The 11,382-nt window shown below is 41.5% G+C and overlaps 1 non-coding gene across 1 annotated transcript; it reads left to right on the top strand.

The window, feature by feature from the left end:
* Positions 1-7,560: 7,560 nt before the first annotated feature.
* trnas-uga (transfer RNA serine (anticodon UGA)) lies at positions 7,561-7,642 on the top strand. Its single transcript has one exon. It is a non-coding gene; the product is annotated as a tRNA-Ser (tRNA).
* The last annotated feature ends 3,740 nt before the right edge of the window (positions 7,643-11,382 follow it).

Raw genomic sequence — 11,382 nt, 5'->3', positions numbered from 1 at the left:
CTGATGCACCATCTGGACATTTTATCTGAAGAGAAAAACTGCTCTGAGAGAGCTTACTGTGATTTTTTTCTAGTATCAGCAGGCCCAGTGGGAGTAATTTGAGCTGTTAAGCTGATTTTGAGGGTGAATTTTGCATCGGCCCTTGTAGCTGTGATGGCTGCGTGATTAAGACGTTGGATTTGAAATCCAATGGGGTTCCCCCTCGCAGGTTCAAACCCTGTTTGCAGAAAAGGGAAGGTTAGCTTTGGTTGATTACAGATATCTGTCCTCATTGACCACAAAATATATAAATAATTCTACTCAGAGGGAATCTTACACTGTGATATACTTTCAATCAATAAGCACAGGAGTTAGTAACTTATTCTTGAATCATATTGTACACAGTTCATGACCTCCATCCACAGTTTAATTCACTAATCAGTCCTTCTAGGTTTTTGTGATGTCACGGTTGCAATAATTAATGCATATTCAACCAAACCTGTGTGACCTTGCAGTTTTGTCCAATCATGGTAACAGTCCTGCAAATTTGACCAATCATTGTTGTTTCCCACAAGTTTCAGCAAAAATGTCGAGCCACATGTCACCACACTCACTTCCTTGTTTTGGTTGTAAACAGCCATGTCTGACAGGAACATTTCACATTTACCAACACAAAAAAAAAAAAAAAACTCCCCGCAGATTTGCATGAGAGTGAGGGTAAACTGTTTTGCACTGTGCACAATGTGGTAGAACACACAAAAAAAGTCGTCAATCAACAAACCCTTCATGACAGAGGCTGCTGCATCCTCAATATGACATCTTCTGGAAAAAAAAATTCTTCTGCAAATGTGGATATCATAAGATAAGACATGAATATATTTTCTTTAGATATTGCAGTTAAAAGGCGGCATAAACCAGTTACCACCACCTTCTCCCCCTGTTACCTCTCTGTTTGCTGTCTGCCTGAGGCCGCCATATTTGAATTCGGGTCAGTTTTCTCCTCAAACAATTCATGTGGGTCATCAAGCCAACCAACCAGGAGTGGATTACCCAGTGTCTTTACAGCACCGCAGGACATCTGGGGCAACAGTTTTCCCAATCCACTAAAGCTGACAACTGTGCTACCTGATCCCAATGCCTGCTTCTAGCACCAACCAATCTGTCAACACCAATGCCAATGTGGTATTTCACTTTAGTGCCATCAGTGCAACCCCAAGATGCATCACTCCAGGATCAACATGAAGGTACGGGAAGTCATTGATCTTGACTCCAGGTACTACTTGGTCGGCTGGGATTATCCTCAGTGAAGTAAGTGCATGGTCCCTGTCTTTCCTTGGAGTACTTGTTACTTGGTACTCCAGTGACAGACAGACTGGTATTCAGTCAGTTGGATCCTGCCCACAGAAACAGGTTGCCTACTGTTCTCACCACACCACTGCCTCTGTACAGAAAGTGTATGACGATGCTCAAACCACAAACTCAAGGGAACAGTTCTAGTTGCCTGTAGCAAGCACTGGAGGATGTTAACAGTGAGGACTGGGCAAGGTGCACCATCAAATATCTGTCTCCATCTTCACAAATGTGGGGGTGTCTTAACCCAATATGAGGTAGTAGTCTAATGGCAGTGACCACCGTTTTGCCCCCTACCTCTTACAGAGGGTTGAGATGGTCCATGCCACCAAGAAAACTGGGTCATCTGGATGAGCTGACAGATGTCATCACCTCAGCATAAGACAGTCTATCATTTCAAGGAAGCCAAGGGGTCAGAACTTGAGAAAAAGCATGGTAGTCATGCTCTTATAGAAGCAAAGTTTTGGCAAATATAAGAGCATGACATATGTGTGGGAGGTGCTACAGATGCACTACACATGCAAAGTCCACCTGGTGTTGAACTGTACACCAAACAAGGCTCAGGTTCACAAAAGGGAGACAAATTCCCTGTTGTCTTAGGAGGCAGGGGATCGTCTTCTGTGGAAAGGTTCCATTGCTAATGGTGCACCTTTATCCTGAGTAAGAATAAATATATATTTTTGGTACGATTCATATCCTTTACATCTCTGTTACTGAATTACAGAAAACATATATCCAGATAAGATTACATAAGAACAAAATTTTATACCAAGTGTCAGGTTTTTTTAGAGAAAATTGCAAATTCAGGGAAACATGTATCATCACTTAAATACAAACTAATACTTGAATGATATCAGACATCATTTGTTTTTTTCAAAGACAGAGATGTAATGCTTTGCACAGTCAAGATGTACATACTTGAGGGTGGATCCAGATGTAACATGAACTGAGCCCATGAAGCTGTGGTCAAGAGGTATCTTCCCATCCTACAGTGTCCTTAATGAGAGAAAAGAGAAGAAGAAGGGAGCAAGGAAGAAAGAAAATTTAAGCAAAGTGTCACATGAAATAAGCTAATCAAAGGTGAAAGAGGAGATAGTGAAATATAACCTAACTGAGTAAAATAATTAAACTCAAGTAAAATCTAAACTCTCAGGTAGAGACAAAATGTTTAAGGAACTGATACATTATACATTACATTACTTTGAAAGTTGAGTGTCACAAAAAAATTAAGAATTCATGTCCATGTACACGAAGGTACAGATTCAATTTCACGACCATTTCACAAACTGCCGTGATCCTGGACTGGACGCACAGTCAGATATAGAAGAACAGAGAGAGCGCGGCAGAGAAGGAGGGAAACAAGGCAAGGCAGACGTGGAGAGAGCGTGATAGTGGAACCTGTGAGTCAGGTTGTAGAAACTCCGAGGGGAAAGAAATTTCATTGTCATGACACAGTGTGAATCATAATCTGCCACTTCTGCATGTGTCCTGTGTGTGTGTGTGTGTGTGTGTGTGTGTGTGTGTTTGAGATTGGGAGAGCGCTTAGGATGCCCTTGTTCTACTTCTGCCCACGTCTGCAGAGAAAAACCTCAGCAAACTTAAGTGGAAAGCAGTGGGCAGACCAGGAATTCCTGATGCACCATTTGGACATTGTATCTGAAGAGAAAAACTGAGAGAGAGAGAGAGAGAAAGCTTTCTGTGATTTTTTAATATCAGCAGGCCCAGTGGGAGTAATGTGAACTATTCCACTGATTTTGAGGCTGAATTTTCTACCTGCACTGTGAGCTGCGATCGCTGAGTGCTTAAGGACTCAAACTCTAATGGTGTTTCTCCTCACAGGTTGAAACCCTGCTTGCAGTCACGTCAAGGTTTCATTACAGATACCTGAGTTGTTATCCAACCACTGACTGCTTCTGCTTCTGAGCTGAGGTCCACATCCTTTAGGCAAGCCCTTTGTCTCTTGTCAGTGGTGTCCATATGCAACAACATCTTGGACTTGGATCGGGTTCAGACATAAAAAAGAATGCCTGTCACATTCGGGTCAGGCTTGATTACTATGCGGCCTGATCTGCACTCTAGATTACAACACTCAGAACAGTGCTGTTTTATTCTCACTGGAACACGCTGCATCAAATCTTTTGTGAATTCTACAAAATGATATTGTCCAACAATGCATCAATAATTATTCAGTGCAAATACTCAGTGAGCTCGCTAAGTTGACTTTACATTTCTGTTTTTAAGGGACGCTCTTATGGCCGAGTGGTTAGGGTGTTGCATTTCAAATCCATTGGGGATTCCCTGTGCAGGTTGAAACCCTGCCTGTCCCGTATCCTGTGTTATGATTCAGAGGTTGTGCAAACCTCTGCGAAACAAACATGGGACTTTCTCACTGCAATTAATTTAGCAGTGAAGTGTTGGCATCTGTAAAAACACTCCTCGTCTGTGCTTTCATCTCTTTTCCTGGCTCGATAACTCTCAAGCCCTCTCTCCCTCGACCTCTCTTTCATATTCACACACACACACACACACACACACACACTGACATACATTTACACACAAGAAAGCCATCTACTCATAATGTCTACACCTAAAAGACAAATAGCACATGTGTGTTTATGAAAAATTTACTGTACAGAGCTTCCTCTTCAGGTCAAGACTTCCTGGTTAAATTGGCACGGTGGCCTGAATAGGAGATGATCTCACTACAGGATGCTTTGCTTCATATGAGGCAGACTGTATCATCTGAAACTTAAAAAAAAACACACACGTGAAAAAACTTTTTTTTTAAATTTTTTTCACGTGTGTCCCACTGCTCTGTGGCCAGCGTAATAACCTTCATCCATGCATGTTTTGTTACTTCATTAGTACTGTGATGGTACAATTTCCTCTAAAATGTTAATAGCTATTTTTAAGGAAATCTGACCCAAGGTTGGCCATATCTTGTGCACTAACAGGCTTCAACCAACACCGACATGAAGAAAATCAGTCGTGGAGAAATACGCTGGTTTTTTTTGCACAAAACAAGCAACAAATAGTTTAGCTGGCAAAGATTTTGCAGCAAAACACAGAAACACAGTAAAGGTACAGCTGCAAGGTGATGTGCAGGGCTGAGACAAGATGCAACCTTGAAAAATCAATACAGTGTGGCACAATTATTGATTGAATTATTGATATTTTTCTTATATTAACAGTAGTGTCAAGTCATCAAAAAATGAACAGTGTTCAACTTGCTGAGTTTCCTTGTTCTTACAAATATAAAGTTCTTACAAGTTTATCTGGTACAAGTGGATTCAGCTGAGTGTCTATCTCATCAGCAGCTTTAAAAGGCAAACCGTTCCCTACCACACGCACACTTCTACATGTGACTGTGTTTGCTCAGCGTGAGGAACGTTTTTTCTTGGTGGTGCTAGCAGAGTTGATGTTATCTGACGATGAAAGATGAAGGCTGTCGTCTCCTCACCTGATCAGCAGGTTGGTTCTGTCAGTAGTTTCCTTTCACCATAGTGTTAGTTCAACGTGATAGTTTTCAAATTGCACTGCTTTACAAAATGCAGCCACACATTGCGATGTCTTTTGTACTGCTGCCACGACACTGTATTATTTTTTATTTATGAATTTATATTTTCTTTGGCATAATTTCTTACTTTTAGGCTGACTTAGCCTCACCAGTTACTAGGAAAACAAGGGCAGGAGTATTTTAAAACCACTTAGAATTCAGATTTATTTATCCATACAAAATAACAAAACAATATGTATCACATTGATGATCCACCTGTTATCAAGGCTAGTCCTGGTGACGTGGGAACAAACCTCTCTCTCATCTGTTCTAATTCAATGTTTGAGCTTCCTGACGGTGCTGATCTGTTTTTTAATTATCATCCAGAAGGACAAAAGCCCACATGTAAAAAATAAAATAAACAATTCAACTTGCAAACATGAGCTTAGTGTTTTTCCTAGTATTAGCAGGCCCAGTGGGAGTAAGATGAACTATAAAAAAAGGATTTTGAGGCTGTTTTTTTATGCAAGATGAAAGCTGTCATGGCCGAGTGGTTAAGACGTTGGCTTACAAAGCCAATAGGATTTCCCCCCACAGGTTCAAACCCCGCTCACAGCCAATAGAAGGTCAGCTGTGGTTTTCTGCAACAACCATCATGAGCAACCCAACATTGTTATTAAAATGAAATCTATATGGACATGACTTGTTTGAAAGACGCTGCTTTTAAAATTGGAAGTGTCTTTTGTGCCTGTACCGTGTACCGTGAGGTAGTATAAAAGAGTATAAGAGGAAGATGGGCTGGTGGATGGGTCAGGCAAGTCCAAGGCGAGACCAGCGTCTGTTGTTGGTGCCTGACCTTAACCAAGTAGCTTTAATATCTGAACCTAACTTTTCCCTAACTGTCTAGATGTCTAAATCTAACCTTTCTCCATCTGGATATATGTTTTTGTTATCTAAAGCTTGTGAAATTGAGCCCTGGAAGTAGTTTGAGCCACTTCTGATGCAGGAAAATCACGTTCAGTTGGTGTCCCTATGCACAAAAAGGCAAATTCATGTCCATGAACACGAGTCTGTAGATTAAATTCCGTGACTATTGCACAAACTCCTGTGAGACTGGGTTGGGATGAGCTACTCTCAGGCAGGTATCTGTGCTTTAGTGTCTTTAGTTTTATCAAGTGTCTTTAGAAAGTTGCTTTTTGTGGCCATCTTTGTTGCTAAGTGCTCACTGCTGTGCAGGGCACTTCCCAGAGATCACCTGTCAATCAAACAGAGTGGGCGGGTCTGACGTCTTCCCCCTTGGGATTTTCTTTTTGATGAAGTTTGTTCCTGTAGGCGGCGCTCTTTGTCTTGTCTTTGTCTATTCACTGCTCACACGCACTACCCAGTGCTTCTGGTTATTAAAAAAACAACAACTGTAAAACACTAACGCTAAGAGCTGCCAGCAGAATATAGGTTGAATTATTGTTGGATTATATTAACCAGCCATAGAAAATAGCAAAATCTAATCAAGAGATTGTTTTGTCAGCCAACAGGCCTCAGGCTGTTACAGTCGAATGAAAGCGGAGACCTAAAAACCAGTGCTGAGAAACTGTTCCACTGTTAATGGCTGTTTGAATTAATGATGAGGTTCCTGTGACCGAGTGGCCATGGAAGCGAGCGAGCCACAAGCAAAGGGAAAAGGCTGACCTCGGCTGCACGGCTGTCATGTGCACGTGGGAGTGGATGTCCTTCTCTCCTCACCTCATTCTCTCTCGCTTACCTGCTTACAGAGGGGCCTGCGCTGCTCAGGCTTCTTTCCCTTGCATGCGCACACACACAACACACACACACAGGCACACATAAGGAGGCAGAAGGAGGTAAAGGATACAGAGGACAAGAATGAAACAATAAGGAGCAGGGAGCCGGAGGATGTTGACACGCTTTGTCCTTGGATTGTTTGTTTTTCTTTCTTTCTTTCTTTCTTTTGGCACTCACACTCATAAACTCAAGGACCTGTATGTGTGTGAGTATGTGCGTGTGTGTGTGTGTGTCAGCATGTGTATTAACCAGTCAGTACTCTACTGGCCCAGTGCTGATGAGGCTCCTGGCAGAGTTTACTGCAATGCGGCGAGGAGGAGGAGGAGGGGCATCTGGAGGAGAGAGAGAGAGAGAGAGAGGGGAAGAGAGAGAGAGAGGATGGCAAGATGACAAGAAGAGGGGTTGGAAGGAAAGTGGAAGTTACAGGGCCAGAGTGTGAGGGGTTAAGAAAGGAGGAGAGAAAAAAGCTGGAAAAGAAAGAAAAACACTAATCTCTCTCTCATTGGCTTAATTGCATTTTTATTATTAACGGCATCTCATCCATCTGCTTCGTTCCCCTCTCTCCGTACTCATTCTAGCTGCTGCTCCCCCACAGATATTATTAAAGTTGGGTTCTTTGCTCCTCTCCTTTCATTCTTTCGTTAGTCTTCCCACAGTCGGCACAGGTGGCGATATCAAGACTTGTTGTCCTGCCTCAGAAGAAGCTGTTTGCTGCCTTTCGTCCTTGTACAGGATGAAAATAAACTTCCACAGAGTGAAATAACTGTTTACATGAGGGTTTTGTAAGAGCGTTATGCTTATGTTTGCCTATGTTTTTATTGTGGCCAGTTATAGTGTTTTCATGGCATTGCTGCATTACTCATCTACCTGTCAATCATCTGACACCCACGGGAAGGAATGGTGCTCTAATGTATGGACAACCGAGACCCACACTGTGAGCTGTGATGGCCGAGTGGTTAAGGCGTTGGACTTGAAATCCAATGGGGTTTCCCCGCGCAGGTTCGAACCCTGCTCGCAGCGCTCAGACAGAGACATTGGCAATGTACACTTGTTTAGTCCAAGTTTCTCTTGTGGCCTGCTGTGTTCTGAGGTTTCACTTACACTCAACTTGTCCTACTGACTGTTGATATACAGCTCGTCTTATGAATGTATTTGTGGAGGTGAACTTCCCTCTAACTCAAACTACAGCTGTATGTATTAGTTTACAGTCACAGCCTAAAGGATACTTCCAGTATTTTTCAACCTGGGTCCTATTTTCCATCTACTGGGGTCTAAATGACTGATATGCACAATTGGGCTGCAAAGTATTCAAATGGGGCAACTTCGCCTGTCCAATTATGTCCACTAAAAGTGCTTGCTTTTGCCACTGAGGTTCAGAAAGGATATGAAAGGACCTTCACAACAGAGGTGTCTGTACATACCAATCTTCATGTCTCCACGCTGCAGCAGCTCAGTTCACTAAATGGCCCTCTGAGCAAAATCAGTGAAATGAGAGTGGAGCACATGAATGCTCTGCTGGGATGAGCAGACTACATCTCCCACAAGCCAGCTGGGTTAATTGCAAGTCTAATTAAACTTTAACTCTTGTCCAAGCTATTTTTAACTGGAATCCTTTCCGTTTGTGTTCCGAGTTTGAACCAGGCCGGTGCAACAAAGTCCTGCAAAATGTCATGCAATGAGCACAAACACATTGTTTTCCTGGTTTTGAACATAAGCATGCACGAAAAACAGACAACATATATGTAAAAATGTGTTCATCAAACAAAAACGCTAGCTGATGCTTGTGTTCAGACGAGACAACAACTTCTGTGGAGGTCAGGCAACTAAAATAATTTGGTTAAGGACATGGTGGTGAAATCAAGACTTGGCTGAAAACCAAGTCACAGTAGAAAGGCCCTTCACATAAGACAGGCATTGAACCCAGGTTATGTGTCCAAGCATTTGCAGCATTTTTTTTCTGTCATGTCTCCTAGATGTAATTCTGTCCTGCAAGGGAAACACTTCTATCATGAAAAGAGATAGATAGACAGATAGATTGAGAAATTAACTTGTTACTGCAGCCATACCAACACAACATGTATAACATACATGATAACAGTTTAACAAAGACATCCCAATAATACAATATTACAGATATATACCTTATAATGCATAGAATATTAAAAAAAAAAAAAAAAAAAAAAAAAAAAAAAAAAAGATGTATGGACTGAACATATAGCCAACAGTGCAATTACATGTAAAAGTGAAAGTTATAGCACAGTTAAAGCATATAGTGTAGAATAATACCACAATAATATAGTATAGTGGACCCCCCAGATTGATACACATTAGGCCATGGATGTGTATTTGATAAGATGTAATCTTAGGAATCCCATCTGATAAGATTTACTTATTCCATAACTGACTGTATACTGTAGACTGGCAGATGAACAGTGAAGAGTTAGTCACACCTAAGAACAGAATAGTCACTCTTATGCATTCTCTCACTGGGTTAACTTCTAGTCAGTGAAACAATGGTGAAATTTAAAATATTCCTCTTTTTTCTGGGGAGTCCATGGAACTTCCTCAGAGACCTATGAGAGGCCCCACAAGTTGAAAACACTGGTGTACTGTAGTATACCACACCACAGCACAGTACAGTAAAGTATAACCAGAATTGTCGTAAAAGTAGGTTGCATTCCCAATAATAATTCAAATAAACACTAATCTAAGACGGGTGAGTACAACAGATGTGCAAATGGGTCACAGTGTCTTGTTATAGAACACAATGGAGAACAAATGGCTGGTGGTACACTGTAGTAAAAAACAAGTCCTAAGGCACAAAATGTCCCGGCACAGAGACGGCCTGCGGAGCACTGAAGATCAAGAATTCCGGCACAGGCATGACTGAGTGATGTTGCCTCTGGAAGTGGTAATGATCCAGTTTGTGTTCAAATGTGCCTATTAAAGAAAACTTGGAGGACGGACAGTATTGCCACTGTTTAGAGAAGGCTTTAATGACTCCGACGCCCTCTTTACTTCGGTAAGAATATCAAAACCAGTCATTAAAGCACAGACGACATACAGCTTGACAATGGCTTTTCACATTGTGCAGGATAGGCTAATAGGCCAGCCAGTGCAGCTTTGTGTTCACAGCTTCAGTTGTTTATTTGAAGTTTGTGAAGCCTGCATGTTCTATCAGGGGCCGTTTGGCAGAACACAGTGAACACCCACTATCATATCATAACCTCGACAATGTTGCACTTGTTATGTGTTTATGTGTGCGTGTAATTTGTGATAGTGTGTAGTATCCCGGCCTGCATGTGTCCAAGCCTCAGTGTTCTATATGTGTATGTGTGAGTGTGTATATATGTACCTCTTTATATGTGGGTGCATGCATACAGCCCTTTTTTGTATGCATGCATGTGGAATCTGTGTTAATATGTGCTTGCAGGCCTGTGTGTGTGAGTGTGTCTGTAGGTGGTGTTACTACTCCATGATGAGTGGGATGGACGTACAGATAGATGGATCACGTTGCCATGAATCACCCGGTGTGCCGTGGAACAAAGCCAGCAGAAATGCCAGGAAGGATGGTTTCACTCCTACAAGTTTGCACACACACACACTCACACTCACAGATGGAGGGAGGGGGGGGGGGATCTGCCAAGAAGCAAACACTGATGGCTGGTGATCAAACAGTTATTTGTGCAGATTCTTGCCATTTTTCTGAACAACAACAAAAAAAAAAAAACACAAAACTGTAATAAACACTGAGACACAATAAGATTTCAGCTTGTAAACTGTATTTTGTGTGAGTTTGTGGTCATGTGTCCTGTTCTCAAAGGGGTCACCCATGGTAACAATGAATGTAATCAATCTGGATAAAAGCGCCCACCAGTGTCAGTGGCTTAATGCTGTTGCCTGGTGCAAACTATCTGCAGATGTCCGCTTTTCTAGAAAAACAGCACTGTCTTTAGCTTGCACAGCAGTCTCTTTTCAGTTTGTCTGATTTTGAGAGGGGAAGAGAATTTGTCTCAGCCAATAGAAGATCATGAACCTGTATAGCAGTCAGGTAACAGCTGAGATATGTTATAATCAAAATCACCTCAAGTATGTACCAAAAAAAAAGACTTTGCTACATGATGATTTTTAACATTTTCTTTCTCATATTGCGGGTTTATGTCGTTGATTGCGCTTCTTACTCACTTGAGCACCCATGAAACCCTTTTCTGTCAAAGCCACATGGTGCCAACATGAAAATCAATCTGTAAGTCTTTAAATCTCAGCTGTCATCATCTTTTTTGAGAGAGAAATAAATAAAAATCATTAAAAAAAAAAATAATAATAAATACAAACACCTGGTGATGTTGCCACACTGTAACAAAAGACTTTTGTATCTGTTCCAGGTCATTTCTCTGAAAATATGGGGAAAAAAATGGACCGGTGGCAGTGGGTTTTGGACATCCCGTTTTTTTTATTTTTTTTTTATTTTTTTTTTTAAGACCAGTTGCTTTCTGAGCATCTCTCCAATTCCAATAGGATTCCATATGACAAAGAGATTAGATTTACGAAGACAACAATTGTCATTCTGAAGTAACGCTGTTGGTCAGATTACGGGAAAAAAAAAAAAAAAAACAATAGCTGAACTTAAGTGGCTAAATTCCTCACAAATAACTCATGATTGTTCATTTTGTTTTGGGACATTGGAAGGACAAAGCAGTGACAGGCCTACTGGGGTTCACACTCATAACTGGGCCATAACCATGAGACAATAGTTGGCA

Source organism: Myripristis murdjan, chromosome 8 (genome assembly GCF_902150065.1).
Source record: "Myripristis murdjan chromosome 8, fMyrMur1.1, whole genome shotgun sequence".
NCBI classification, from domain to species: Eukaryota; Metazoa; Chordata; class Actinopteri; order Holocentriformes; family Holocentridae; genus Myripristis; species Myripristis murdjan.
This window is presented reverse-complemented; position numbering and strand designations above follow the sequence as displayed.